We start from the raw sequence: 15,636 nt of genomic DNA on the forward strand, positions 1-15,636 counted from the left end.
GGTTGGGTAGGTAAGTTTGAGAAACCGGCTCGAGATACACTTTTTGTTATATTCCATGGAATGCTCTTAACATCCCGATAGCAATGAATATCTTAAGTGCTTTGACAAAAAATCCATAAAAAAATGTCATCTGTGGAAGCTGTAGTACTGTAAAAAGTACGACCAATCATTTTAGCCGGCCCGGCTAAACTAACTGGATGGCCTACCTGCCTGTCAGCCTTCCATCTGTGCACAGACTTATCTCGTGCCCTCATTGGTCATGTGCACGTTCGTGTGTGTTGGAGGAGAGGCTCTGTAAGGAAGTGGCAGATTTTCTCCGGTTGTGTATTCTCAAATTCTAGCGCACTCGAGCTGGTTTCTCCAAAATTACCTACCCCACCTTTAACTGTTGTTTTTTGTCAAATTGAAATGACACAGAAAGACAGCAGAAATTACTGAGTGCTATTTAAAGGACATCACACATCCAAAGACATTCAATTATGTAAATGAGGGCTTAAAAAGATATTGCCATCATCTACCACATTTAAATGATATGTAAATAGTTCTACTTAAATTGTAAATGTCTTGTAAATAATGCACATAAAATGAACCCGCTTAAAAACAGTAATAGAAACAGTACTGGCATAAATGCAGCAGGAAAGCTATCAAATAGCTATTACACTAGAGAACACAATAGATGCACAGATAGTTAAACAAAGGCAGTGTTCACATTTAAATAAACAGTGTTTTTAAATGCAACATAACTAAACACATTGTGTGATCATTGTGTACTCATATAATGAAGTGTAATGTAGGTGTAAATACAACTCAAGGGGAAGCTTTCCGAGGCTCAAGCAGAGGAAGTGGAGGATAAGGTGGCTAGAGCTGCTAGCTGACCACATGGGATGCTACCATAGGCTGTATCTATAAAGTATGCCACTAATACATCATTTCCTGATCTCTGAACTATGACCTGTCTGGGTCACATGACCAAAGCATCCAATTAAAACAATGGCGAAGAATGAGAGAAAAATTACTTTGTGTGAGTTTTGCAAATTTAGGGTGAAGAAATAAAGTCGCTCCCAACTTAAAAAAAAACATGGATCCTGTTTATAGCTTATTTATTTGCCTTGTTTTGAGATGTATTTAAAACTTCTTCTTTTGTTACTTGATTGAACAACACTTTCGAAGACATCATAGAAAGGCACACCACATCAATGTTGAATTTGAATTTAAACTGATGGTATTATGAACAGAAAACAGAAAAATAAAGAAAAATAACAAAACAAAAAAAGAATATACAAATGGCCGATCAGGAATTAAGGTGCATAGAGATTCGTACAATTGTTGGGTTAGGGTTTTGGTTAATTGAGAAAACCAATAAATACTGCAATCATTTTGAGGAACTGACATTTGTGAATTAAGAAATTCCCCGAAATAATCCAAATATGATTTGCAAATTCAGATTTTCTTTTTTTTCAATTGAAGGTCAAATTATGAATTCAAACCTATTCAACACCATTGCAACATTTAATAGTTTCTCCAAATGGATGAGCCATTCAGATGTGGGGCAAGCAGTTACTCATTAAACCTTAAAGCAAAGATGTTTTGTCCTTGAAGTCTAACTAGGAGACTTTATATCCGAGCATTTTTTGTTTTGTTTACAGTGACAAATCATTCTATTTGATGTTATTTTTAGCTATTGTAATTAATGCGGTTACACTGCCATGCTAATTTAATTCCAAACTCTACTGAAATGAATGGAAACCAACAGTTTTCTGGAACAGCAAATATACCAAAAAGCCCTAAACTATATTGAAAAATCTAAGTATTTAGAACGATTGTAGAGTACACATGATTTTCTTATTCTTAGACCTGTTAATACACTTTGAAGGGCAACAGCAGGAATAGCCTACGACTGGTGGTCCATTTAAAAATTGGGGCGTTGAGGAAAAATGAGCAGAGACGGAGGAGAAATGCTCTCACTGTGCAGCTCTTTTTGGGTTGAAACTGGGGACTTCTTTCTGTGAGGGGACAGTAATCAGAACTGAGCCAGTGTGCCGCCCCAGGAGGCTCTTCAGCTGCCTAATATTCCAGCACCGTCCTCATAATATATAAAGATAAGCAGTTATGTTAATGTGGTTATTAATTAAGTGCAATCAGTGCACTCATTTGCAGATAATCCTGTGTCAACATACAGTACTTTTCTTCAGTATACGGGATGTGTTAATATGAACTCAGGCATGAACCCTGAATCCTCAAGCACTGAGGTAAATTAGATTTTCTTATTAATATGATAATACATGCAGCAAAAACTGCTCAGTCTTATCAGATCACACACTTAGTTTCTCTTCAGGTTCTAATGTTGTCGCTGTTCTTGTGTTTTCCCAAGAATTCGTTCCACACAGGCATGTAACATAAATAATATTTACATAAAGAATCGACAAAAGAAAGCATTTTAAAGACATCATCTGGTGGATCAACAACATATCTTAACCCAATTGCTATCATGATGCTATATAAGGGCAGTGTATATGGACAAAGTTGATAAATAAAAGTTATTTGGGGGATAGTTTTCTACACAAACAGACACAAAAGCAGCTCAACCGTGAAATGATAGTGGTCTAATGAAGGAGTCTGAGGGCATCATAAGGCTTAATAACAGACAGCTGGACAGGTTTGGGGAGAATGCTAATGTTTGCTTCCCTAGAGTTCTGTCTATAAGGTAAACAAAAAACCTGCAACTCTCCAGATGGTAACAGTGTGAATGTTTTATGATGTCCTTTAGGTATTTTAGGGTTTTTACTGATTTCATAATGTTGTCTTTGGGACTGCAGAGTGGTGCAGTGATGTCGTTTAAGTGTAGGTTTTTTTATTACCAAAAAAAGCTTTGAATATTCACGATTGGGGTGTTTACTGACATTTAAAAAAACAAAACACAGAGACCAGACGTAGTAAAATACTGAGTCATTTCTGGGTTTTAGGGCTCATTCCTGCACCACTGTCCTTTGTTTTATGTTCTGATCGTTCTAGCCTCCTCTGACTCCGCTCTCTCTCCCAGCACAGGCCTTTGGAGAGCTGTTTCCTCTGGTATGATAATGCAGCCCTTTCTTTGTGCTGAGTCTTCAACCACAGCTGTGCCTTTAGATTTGATAATAAAACAACTTATTCTTCTTCTGACAATAACAGGACAGTTTGACCCCACCAGGGACAGGACCTGCAGCTTTTATAATGTTGATTATGCTTTTAGGAGGTGTTAAGTGTCGGGGGGAGGGGGGAGGGGAAGTTAACTTCAGAGTTGATTTGGGCAGAGGCTGTGTCTCTATGGTCTCTGAGCTAATGTCTGTGTCAATTCCCCGACGGTATCTTCCAATAAATCTTCAGTGTCGACATCAATTCGAAGCTCTTCAATGAACTCCTTGTGTTTCCAGTTGGTTGCTCCTAGAATGTCATCACATAGGGGAAGATTAACAGATGATGTATATCCAAACTTCAGTGACAAAAGTACTTTGGATGATTGTATCTTAAAGGTCCCATGTCATGCTTTTCCGGTTATTACCCGTCCCCTTGTGTGTTATGAAGGTTTTTATGCATGTAAACGGTGTGCAGAGTCAAAACCCTCAAAGTACACCCCAGACCTCCCCAAAACGCCTCGTTGGAGATACGTCATTGTCCATTTGATTCTTCCGGGACGGGGTGACGTAACCCCGTACCCGGAACGAAATGGACCAATCCGTGGAGTCGTTATGTTACGTCCGCGGAGCCGTTACGTTAAGCCCCCGCTGATTGGTCCAAATTGACCAATCCACGGACTTCCTCACACACACATCTGTGTGCAGGGAGCAGGCAGCTCAGCTGATTTCTCCTCCCTGGCTGCAGGCTGATAACAGACAGTTGGGATTGCGGCGAAATTCTCTCTGCAGACCCATTCTCACAGCGTTTATCAACCTTTTTCTTACTCAATATCAAGCCACACTTATTGTTTTTACTTCGGATGGGAGTTTGTGTGTGCTCAGGATGAGTTTGGCTGTGTTTCGCTGTGTATGCTAAACAAGGAAACAACACCTCCACGGAGCTCAGCGCGATTCACAACGTCCCGACCAATCAGAGCACACTGTGCTCACAGGGAGGGTGGGGGCTGGAGCTATTGGAGCTACAACGAGCCGTTAAAGGCAGAGAGTGAAATTCAGTGAATACACGTAGTTTACAGAGATGCTGTATGAGAAACCAATGTGAGTTTGGAAAATTGCACAATATAAATCTATTTTAGTAGACCTCAACAATGGAATTATGATCAGTAGAAATGGCTGTGACATGGGACCTTTAATGTGTATTTAGTACACATGTTGTGCTGGAGATTTTTCTATTAAACAGGAACTTCATGTTTTCCTAATCCTGTGAGCGCTTAAAAACAACAGGAAAAAGATCATAGGAGGTGAATGGGTTCAGGGATATAGCAAACACTACAGCAACTGTTATTCAAGTCTCTCTCTTTTAGATTTGACAGTCTTCGAAAACAATCAGATTTAATTCTGCTCTCCAGCCTGCAGCCAACGAGGGAGCAACAACTCTTTAGTGCTGCTGAAGAACAAATCCTCTTACAGACAGACATCAATGAAATAAGAAAAGGTCTCTCAACTAACTGACCGTGCAGAAGGACAACATTTAAGCATGTTTTTTTAGAGTGAAAATAAATATATAAATTGAGCAATGAAAGGGAAACAGTGTGACCTGGTCTGGTGTCTGCAGGCTTTCATCATGTAACACAACATTGGATTATTTCACTGATCGCACACCTCGAGCCGGAAAGGCTTCACTAATCAGGCAAATACTGTCTTTGTTCTTAAAAGACTCATCGCAGCTCTACTTATGCTGCAAAAGGACGTCAGACTTTTGGTATGCAGAGATGCTTTCTGAAGAGATACTGCATTGCTTTTAAATTGAGGTTCATGTTGTGATAGTGGTCTGAGGTCAACAGCTGAATGTTGTCTTCTTCTTTGCATATTTTTTGATAGTGCCTCTATATTCGAAGTATCTGTTTTACATTTTGGATATATGCTTTTTTGCTTTCTTGCTCAGAGATAGATGTTAAAATCGATACGACTATGTGTGCTTGCTGCATATGAAGTGCCAACAGACAGTGTTATTAAAGAGGACATATTCGGGGTGGGGGTTGGGCGTGGAGTGTGTGGGAGAGAAACTCCCTATGGAGAGAGAACTTGGGGCATAATAGGGACACAATAAACGTGTCTTATGGGCATTGAATAAGCAAGGGTTACAAGATGTCGATTTGACTAATTATTCACGGTTGCATCATCCAATACTCACTTTACCAAAATGACAAAACTCAAACAAAAAGAGTTCAATTATGGACACAAAACGTTCTGCAAAATGAACAACAGTCGCCACACCTTTGCATCAATCCCCTTAAAGCAGTTATCTCTCAGAAAAATATAGAAAAGTGATACATGCACAATTATTTCCAATAATTATTTACCCCCATTTATTTATTGTAGATGCTGATTGTAATGTGCGCTGACATTTTGAAAAGAAAATAGGCCTCCTTACATTCATGGTGACTGCATGTAAGGAAAGAGGAGAGGTCCTCTTGATGTGAACCTGGAACTGTATGTTTTGAGCTTTATTTCAAACTATTATTTAGCTCTCTGCAGATTAATGAGCAGACTCTCACAGAATAAGAACATCATGTGAAAAATACATAATGAATAAATAAAACATATGCACCTCCTTCAGCATTTAAAGTTTTAGTGTCCTTGACTGCCGGCTTCAAACACAATCTTAAAAGAGATAATAAATGAGAAATATGTTTTAATTATCTGCACCTTTTCATTTTATTATTGTAGGCTTTCATTGTTCTCCTCAAAAGGATGTTCGCAGCCATTGTTCTGCTGCCCCATTATTTAGAAATGACATTGCTCAATTAGCTTCTTACAATTGTATTCAAGAGAAAGACTCGAGATGTGACAAAGAAAAACTAAGAGAACGAGTATGCATTGTTACCATTTTGTGAAAAGGGGTTAATTTGCTAAAGTACTGGCTGCAGGTCCAGATTCACTTTGATCTCAGACGTACAAAAGGGTCTGTAGTTATTGTTCTACCAATCCAATGTCTAGCTCCGCACAGTCCCTATTTTCCATTAGGTTTTCCACATCTCTGTCAACAAAATGTGTTCATCTCCTCTCTTCTTTTCATTATCCACGCGTCTCCGAAGTCTCACCGACTGAGTTACAGAGCATTTGATCTCATTACACCAGCGAATGAAGCCTCGGTGCTGGAACAACTATTATGGCGGCCATGTAATGTCCAAATCATCAATCTATGGCTCTTTTTTATGTGATGATTTCAGGCTAATGAGCTCAATTTGATACTGTTTGTTGTAAAGCATTGACACACCAATCCTCCGTTTGTAGTGTGTGTTGATGTAATAAAGTCAGCTGCTGCAAAGGAAACACAAGTCTTTCAGTCTCAATGTTTCCCTTGTGGCTTGTGTGTGAGTCTCTGCATGTGTTAAAGCTTTTTATTTTAAGGCTCAGACTTGGTTTTAAGTTACAATAATGACTAGGTTAAAGGTTAAAGGGTAACATTTAGCATTGTGAGAATGATTGTAAGTCAATATGATCTCAACATGCGTGGGTTTTCAGAGCCTAAATGTCACGGAGCTAGTTTTACACCTGTCATGACATTTGTCTCTCTTCCCCCTTCCACTAATGTCACAATGAATGAATGGCATCAACTAAACAGCAACTTGTTTTGAGAAACAATCCGTTTTCTGTTGTTGACTTTTCTTATTTCTTCGATGCACCTCTTTGGACTTCATAGTAAGCTCCCAACATATACCACTACTCACAATTCACTGACACAAAGAAGCATGCATTTTAGTTCAACTTCCAGAAAGAGTGGCACATTCACAAAAGTGCTTACTTGATACTTTATATATTTTTTTATATATTTGATATTGTATTGTATTGACTAATACATTAAAGCAATGGTCAAACATTTGCAGACATAAGAAGATCCAAGAAATCTAACTTATAATAAAACAACTTTCCAATTGTTTGCAAAGAAACACATCTCCCTCTGAAACCAAAACGCTCAGAATCACAGAGGCTCACTGAAAGCACCTCTCACTGCTGATTGCCAACATTTAAAAACATTCACACGATTTCCTCTATGTGTACAGTAGTAACCTAGGCATATAAACCCTGCCCTACAGTGCTAAATATCCATTATGAAAATGCTGCACCTCAAGCCTGCGAGGCTGTAAAACACCGCTGCTAGTTCAACTCTTTTTATTAAATGGGTTTTCCTGAGAAATGCAGATTTTGTTTTGTGGACACAAATTGATGGGAACATTGTGTTCATCCACCATGGAAAGATGATGTGAAGATGTAATGTCATAAATCGAACTTTGTGATAATTGTACGTTTATCAGCTGAGGGCCAATTCCAATTTTATTGACCATATAGGCTGCAATAACACGGGTCATTGAATCTGTGCTGTACTGGATAGTTTTCAGTGATGTCAGCATGAAGCTGGCTGCCGCGTGAGGAAGGCTTTGGCAAATGATCCAGGATCTTTTGATATCTCTCTATGAGGAGTAGCAGAGTGACTATTAAAGTCTTGAGAATATTTAAAGAAGATGGCGAACACATGAGTTGAATAAAGTACTTTGAGTGCTTTCATAGGAAGACATCGTAGTGTTTTTAATACCGAAAGACTCACATTTCAGCCTCTGACCCTGCTTTGCCTAAGAGTTTCCTGTGACAAGCCTCACTGCCTCCTCCCATGTTTGTTCTGTATCCATTTCCTTCCCCCGATGGCCCCGTGGCCCATGATGCACCTGCCCTGCTATCCCATGATGTCTGAGCTCTGACTGTTCCTGTTGGCTCTGTCTCCTCCGTTTGATTTGCATCCTGCTCAAACTGTCCTGCAGCTCCGGTTATTTAATCTTTAGACTCTAATGCTGTCAGTTTCATTTTACGTTTTTCTTTCACACACTTAAACTTTTTAATTAATTTGGATATGTTTATCTGCCCTGCCAATACAAAGCCACACTAGGCTGGCTTTAACTTCTGATTCTGCTGTTTGGCACTTTTGTATGTCCCTAAACACTTGCTGGACTTCTGCAAACAGTGGCGATCTAAATCCATCTGGCTTTCTATCGGTTCATTCTTTATTTATATACTTGGTGAGCATGCAGTAAATTTGACATTTGGTTGTATTAATTGATTTTGATTTTACAATTAGTTCCTCTGTGCTGAGTGTGCTCTACCAAATGCACACATATATATTTGACTCTGGAAGTATTGGAGCTTTTCTTGATGGTTTAAAGTTTATTTTTTTCTCAAAATCTGAGTTTAGAGGACAATCCTTTGTTTGTGTTTGAGGTCAGCTGGTCCTTTTATGTTCCCCCTTTGTTCAGCATTATATCTGTATGAATTATAGATGTTATAGACTATTACAAACACATCGCAAATGTGACCAAATCTACGCAACACATACCTAACCTGATCTTAGGTGACATTTCAGAAACCACTTCTCTGATTTGAATAAGGTTTGATTTATATTCTGCTGTGACCTTTTAAAGCCGCTATAATTAAAGAAATTAGCCTTGATTTCATATTGTTCACTTTTGTATCTAAAACTAACTTAGTATAATGCACTAGATTGCATTTCATTTAGCAGACACTTTTATTTTAAGCATCTCCACAGCGATGGCGATGCATTCAGGAGCATTGTGCGGTTCAGTATTTTGCCCAAGGACACTTAAATAAAGCACAATTGATAGATGTTAATTTTACCCTCGGACCACAGTAATAAGCCAAGGTAGTTGTTTTATGTATGAAATCTTCTAATTGAGGCACTGCTGGGATTTAAACTCTGCATTGCCTGTTTATAAGACATGCAAATCCAATATTTGTATAAGAGAGCTAACTAAACAATTTACTGTAAATAACAGTTTAAATAACCACATTTAAATTGAATTAAAGTCTCTAAAAGGCAGATACTTGCTAGATATTAAAACATCACACAATATAAGATCAAACAGCAATTTACAACCTATAAGAAATACTAAAATACCTGATGAAAGTATCCAAAAGACAACATATTTTAAGAAGAGCACGCATTATTTGAGTGAATTGTTAAGGGAATGTAGTACACACTTTTCACATAAACACATTTCAGACTACCTTATCCTTAAACGTGAGGTGATTGTTTTCTCTATTCTTCAAATTGTGTTTAAGTTTTTGATTATTATCTATGACTTTAGGGATTCATCATGTTTTATGAGCAACAGATTGTGCTGCACATATAATAGCTGTACATTGTAAGTTTGGCACATTGCAAGTGCTGCAAATAAGTTGGTCTAAGACACAGAAAAGTTTGAATATTGATCATGTGCAGCGACCACATGAGGATGTTTGGATGCAGACATGATAGATAAGACTAGAAAGCCCAGGATATAACGCAGGCAGGGGGGGGGAATCACCCTCGGCCAAAACACAGCTGCTGGCTGAATCTGTAAAGCCACCTTGAGAAGAAACACAATGATGAGAGAAAGCAATTCCCACAGAATAACACAAAGAGTGAAAAAACAGGCACATGGGAGAAAGAGTGAGCGCTGCAGACACTTTTGCTTTTTTTGCAAACTGAAAAGCAAGACCTTTAGGCAACGTGTGTGAAGAGAGTAGAAAGGAGAATTATAAACTAATGCCTTAGTTTATTTTTCAACAGGGCTTGTAATAGGCAAAAAGCAGGAAGGAAAGGGACTTCAGAGTTGGATAATGGGGTGGTGGGGGACATGTTTCCGTGAGAGAGCGCATAGTGAGAGACGCGAGGCAACAGATGGAGAGAAGAGGCCCAGGCAGCAGTGATCCTCCAGAGACAGAAGGAGCCCTGCGTCCACTGAACAACTATCACAACCTTATTAAGAAAATCAATAATGTGCTCTAAGATTAGCCCTCAGGCAATGTGTTGATGTGTAGTGTCTATTAGGCTTGAGGTGGTGATTCTGATGTTGATTTCATATTCAAAAAGTAATGGTTATTCTTCGCCTAAGATTATATATATATTTGGTGCCGGGTAGCGGTGTGTCATTATGCCTCATCATCCACCAAATTGCACACTCCACAACAATGTACAAGCATAATGTGTCCGCTTCAAGTGAGGGGAGATAGAAAGAGTGAGGGAGGAGGAGGAGGAGGGGGAGGGGAATGAAGATGAAGTGTTTGATGTATGTCTTGAGAACAAGAATGGCCTTAATGATAAAACACTGCCAATGAATTAGTCTGCCAGTGGACAGTGCGGGCCTGTCAGCGTAAGCATAAAAGGCGATGAGTGAGAGCTCTGCACTGTTAAACCTTCATGCTCCAGGATGCAGAGGCCTGGGAATATAAAATATAGCGATATTGTAATTAAGTGCTGATATTAAAGGTCACCTATTATGCTAAATCCACTTTTTCATGTCTTGTATACATCAACATGTGTCCCCTCTGTCTAAAGAGATTCTGAAAGTTTCAGGAAAAAAGATTCTCTCACTTTTTGTCCTGATCTATTTATATAAAAACCTGTCTGAAAATGAGCTGATCAGATTTTGGCCACTTTATGATGTCATAACGATTTCTTGGCTTGTGTAACCATTAGCCAATCACCAACCAAGGTAACCCACCCCACCTTATCACCTGAATCTCCTCCTAGAGCACCATTGTGTTCAAATATCTCTCATGCCCCTTTCACACCAACGCGGTTCCCGTTCTAGCTCCGTGCTAGAGCTTTTCTGGTTCGGAACCGTTTTTTCTTTTCAGCCCCCGCTTTGTTCACACCGCCCAGAGCCCGACTGGTGCTGCCGCTGCTGCGTCATGACGTCACCGTTTACGTCGCTGATTTTCTCCCCAACGGCGCTCACAACAACAACAATGGGGGACTGTGTCAGGTCGATGATCATGTTACTTTTAATCATACGAAGCCAGATTAAATTAAATAACGACTTCTCCAACCTTATACTTTTCTCCAGAGTGCCGTGGTTCATTGTTTATTAATGTGATTCAGCGGCATTTACCGACCGCTGCAGTGCTGCCCGCTGTTTGGCATCACAACGCTGTTATGAAAGTTTCTCTGGTATAAAATGGGTGATGTTAGCATAGCAACCGAAGCTAAACTGACTATCTCGACTACTTGTTGCTATCCTATTGTGGCATAAGCCGTTTTCTACAGGCCCATTTTACCGGCGTATTTTTCATTATGATTCTACTTGTGATAGTCGGACATGACAACCTGTGCAGCCCATGTATTGATTCCATCCGATAGCACAAAACAAAACGTCTGCCTGCTCTCCACAATGATCAATAACAGCGAACGGATGGTCAAAGTAAGGTACAAATAAACAGAATCACACGAAGCCTGGTTAGTGTTGCCTGACTTTCTAACGTTTTGTGTGGTTGCGTTCTAGTCACTTTTCTCAGCACTACTGCTTGTTACAACTTTTATTTGCCGTACTCGCCATAAACTGTTAGCTCAGGTTAATCTCGCTCCCCTCCGACGTAAGCGGGACGTATGCGGTTCTTGCTTCTAGACCGACAATTTTTTCGTGCTTGGTAAGAACCGGTTTTCGGGGAAAAGAGCCGGCTCCGCTGCGGTGTGAACAGGAAAACCCGGTGCTTATCAGGCTCTAGCTCCGAACCGGCCCTGGAACCGCGTTGGTGTGAAAGGGGCATCAGAGGGGCGTGGGGAGTGGCTCCTTATTTTAATCTAAAGTAACAGACAGAGAATCAGCACTTTTGAAACAGGGCTGAAACAGAGGGGATTATGGGATGCTGCAATGAGTGATCTGTTTGGTATTTAGAGCCAAACACTTCAGAGACATGTGACCTATAATATATTGATGAAAAACAGTATAATAGGGGACCTTTAAAGCAGGACCCACTATGTTTAGCCAATAAGAACTCCTGATTCAGAACTTTATTTCAGTAAACTGTGCAGCATGGAGAATGTGACCAGAATCAAAGCCTTGTTTACAATTCACCTTATATAACTCGCTGGGTTTAATTTTCTGTTCGTTATTTCAACAAATATATGAAAACAGCCTCAAGTAAATAACTCATGTAATGAGTGACTAAACCGCATGAAAATACGCTCTGGTTTATTTCCAGTTATTCATTGTATTATTGGGACAACGTTCACACTGCCGCATTGTGGGGATCAAACTCCCATCAGAGCGTTAGGGTTGAAGGGGAAATGGATCCATTTATACATCAATCTGTTTACAAGTCCTAGAGAGAACTACTGCATGTGTAACAAGTAGTATAAAGTATCTTATTGCTCCACAGGGAGCTGCCTGGAGTCTGATAAATTGCCTCAAGCGAAATCAATTGACTCAGCATAATTGGAGACTACAAGTTTAAGAGGAAAGATATCCACCTGTTTAAAATGTTATTAGCCCATTAAAGGTAGGGTAGGTAAGTTTGAGAAACCGGCTCGAGATCGCTAGAATTTGAAAATACACAACCGGAGAAAATCTGCCACTTCCTTATAGAGCCCCTCCTCCAACACACACGAACGTGCACATGACCAATGAGGGCACGAGATAAGTTTTTGCACAGATGGAAGGCTGACAGGCAGGTAGGCCTTTTTACAGTACTACGGCTTCCACAAATGATTTTTTTAAATTGATTTTTTGTCAAAGCACTTACAGTAAGATATTCATTGCTATCGGGATGTTAAGAGCATTCCATGGAATATAACAAAAAGTGTATCTCGAGCCGGTTTCTCAAACTTACCTACCCCACCTTTAAGTGGCTGTTATTGGTTGTTTCACCACTTTAATGCTTCACACAGGGAACCTGCCTGTATGCCAGAAAGTGCTTGAACAACCTATGAAAGTGCTTGCATTTCCTTAGGTCTCACTCTCAGTTATGAAAGGTGTATGTGCCACAAACTTCCAAAGAATACATTATTTAGCTTATGTCATATAAAAAGCAGCATGTGTGGAGTTAGACATAGCTACCAGACCTTTTCCAGACTTCACCTCAGGTGCATTGTGGGTGGCAGATGCTCAGTCTGCATGGACGTGGCCTGGGAACCAGAGGGTTCAAGTCCCAGGGTATAAAGTCCTGAGCCCAAGTATGGAGAGTGACTGGTATCAGAATCAGAATATCTTTATTGTCATCGTACTTAGGTTTAACAAAATTCCGTAGGCTTCTCTCAATGTAGTAAAGAAAAAGGCAGATATAAATAAAAGCAGTGATAAAAGCAGTAGTAGCAGCAATGAGAAGGCACAAGTTAGATACATTTAAATGAAAATGTACATATTTACTAGCACTATGAAAGGTGTCAGTTTACCTCCTGCGTAAAGCATACACCGAGACAACTACGCATCAGACACCCACTGCTTCCCGGGCGGTTTACTATACTCTGTACTCTGTAAACTGTTCACTGTACACAGCTTATATGATGATGGGTTGAATGCAAAGACTACATTTCACTGTGTGTGCAGTGCTGTGTACATTCACATGTGTGTGACGATTAAAGAAGAATGCATTTAAATCCTCCATTTACATTTTCCATATGTAATGTAGGCTTTAACAAGGAAGAAGAATGGATGGTATACAAAAAGACAATACCTCTGGTTTCCTGCTTTTATTCTTCGTACCTTTTTTAAATCTGTCCGTGATGAGTGTAACAATGTTAAAGAAATGTAATTCTATATTCAATTGTTGGTGTGTAGGAAAGTCGGAATTGCAGTTCAGGTTAGCATAATCATTCAGGAAATGAATAAAAGAAAGTGTTATTTCCTGGCTGATATAAAAGATTTAGTTGTCTACGTTTAACAGTTTTCATTGATATTCTAAACTACTCCAATTTTCCAATTCCTTTCAGTAGCACAGTCCAATCATCATGTGCAATTCTGAATATTGCTTGGAGCCGTAATTTCATAAAATCAGAAGTTCAATCACTGACGATGAAAAGGAGCTTCAGCCAGTTATGGCCAACAGGATACAAAACTGAAAGGATTTTTATTCTGCACCATGTCGACCTTCGTGCAAGTTATTCAAAACAAGTTCTCCTTTCAGCCAACAGCCCCTTTCATCAGATACCTGATAACCTGATCTGAATACATAACCAAGCATTGTGAAGTTGGTATTTTAAAACTCTTATTTGTTTGAAGGTTTCACTGCCTTGTAAGCACCTGTTGTCTAAGGAACTCCACAATTATTAAGTAATGTTTCTTCCTATATGTCTCATGTGTGATCACAGCGCTTTCAAATACATTTATAAAATACAACTCTGTCCAATGAGCATATTAAAGCGAACCAATTACATTCAAGATCAAGAATCCTTCTCACTTTGTCTCCTTTAAATGTTTTCCTTTTTTTTTTGGCCAGAAAAATTCTGTCTTCCAAGAGGCAGTGGTAGCTGATGGGGTTAGTGCTCTGATCTGCAAATCCAAGGGTCAGCAGTTACATCCCACCTACTGACAACTGTGTCATTGGGCAAGACATGACGCATTAGATAAAAGTGTTGGTTTAATAATATGTGAAGTAATCTAAAAATCAGATTATGCTCATGTTCAGGTTCATATTAGTATTGTGTGCCTCTGCTGTGACATGTCTCCATGCTTTAATGTTCAAAAATGTATTTATCTTTCTCATACTGCCTGTGCTGCAGCACCTCTTTTCACCCTGAAACCAGAGCCCAGTCTGCTCTGATTGGTTAGCTGGCCGGCTTGTGATTTTTCAATCGCTTAGAGATGTCCCGCCCCTTAGCCTATCATGTACAATGTGTTGGAGCATTAGCCAATAGAAGCGTGAGTGTTACATAGTGATGTTATTATTACATTACATTACATTAGATGTTACTTGTTAGACGCTTTTATCCAAAGCGACTTACATACTCAATGTGGCAATTCCCACAGGAGCAATTTGGGGTGAAGTGTCTTGCCCATGCAGGGACACAACGACATGCTGACTGCAGTGGGGTTTGAACCTGTGACCCCCTGATCCCAACACCAACGCACAAACCCACTGCACCACACGCCTCCACCAGTCGTTACATAAGTAAACAAAGGAGTCCAATGGAGGTGTTTCAGGCAGGAGGGGAGTGTGTGAGAGAAACTCCCTCTGGAGGGAACACAGGCATTTTAGCCTTTGCGGACCATTTACATGCACACAAATCTATATAACACACTACACCACAGGAAAGGGAAAACAACCAAAAGAATAGTAGGGCCCTTTGGTTGGTCTGCCTCTTCAAAATGTCTCAACAACGATCATAGCGGTGAGTTCAGTCTAAAGCCTGTAGCAGCATCTTTATAAACAGACGTCTCTGTCTTTGTTGTATTTCACCTTGAGGTTTAAAATCCACCTTGAATTTAAAGTGCTCATATGTAAACACCCCAAACACCCAGACACATAAATGGAAATACAAACAAGCTGCTACCTTGAGCCACCTATACACACAAAGTAAGACTGTTATGAGTTATAAATGCCACGCAGAGTGTGTCTCTGATGATGTCATTGCACTTACTTATGTAGTGCTGACATGACAACCCTGTGTTCTTCCACATATATTGTCACACTCACGTACAACAAATACACAATATTATAGACTGCTGTAGCTGTAACCAAGTAAAGTACGCTG

Source organism: Trematomus bernacchii, unplaced genomic scaffold (assembly GCF_902827165.1).
Source record: "Trematomus bernacchii unplaced genomic scaffold, fTreBer1.1, whole genome shotgun sequence".
NCBI lineage: Eukaryota > Metazoa > Chordata > Actinopteri > Perciformes > Nototheniidae > Trematomus > Trematomus bernacchii.